This window comes from Cariama cristata, unplaced genomic scaffold (genome assembly GCF_000690535.1).
Source record: "Cariama cristata isolate BGI_N322 unplaced genomic scaffold, ASM69053v1 scaffold6651, whole genome shotgun sequence".
Taxonomy (NCBI): domain Eukaryota; kingdom Metazoa; phylum Chordata; class Aves; order Cariamiformes; family Cariamidae; genus Cariama; species Cariama cristata.
The window spans coordinates 19030-19293 of record NW_009599726.1 but is presented as its reverse complement, the minus strand read 5'-3'; positions in this window follow the sequence as shown (position 1 = coordinate 19293).

Sequence of the window (264 nt, the reverse complement as noted above, 5' to 3'; positions counted from 1 at the left end):
GGAGCAAATTCTCTGTGCCTCAGTTTCCCCACCCAGCCCCGGCCCCAATTTCACCGGTTCTCCCCCTCATTTCAAATTCAGCACCCCCAAACCGGGGCTGGATGCTGGCAATGGCCACGCAGCCCAAAAGCTCCCAGCTCCGGGGATGCGTCGGAGCCCGGGAAGGGGATTTAGGCAGGATCTGGCCCCGGATTATCTCCAGCTGCTGCTCGTGTCTCTGCTATCGGCAGGGGGGGGGGGGGGGGGGGGGGGGGGGGGCGCGGA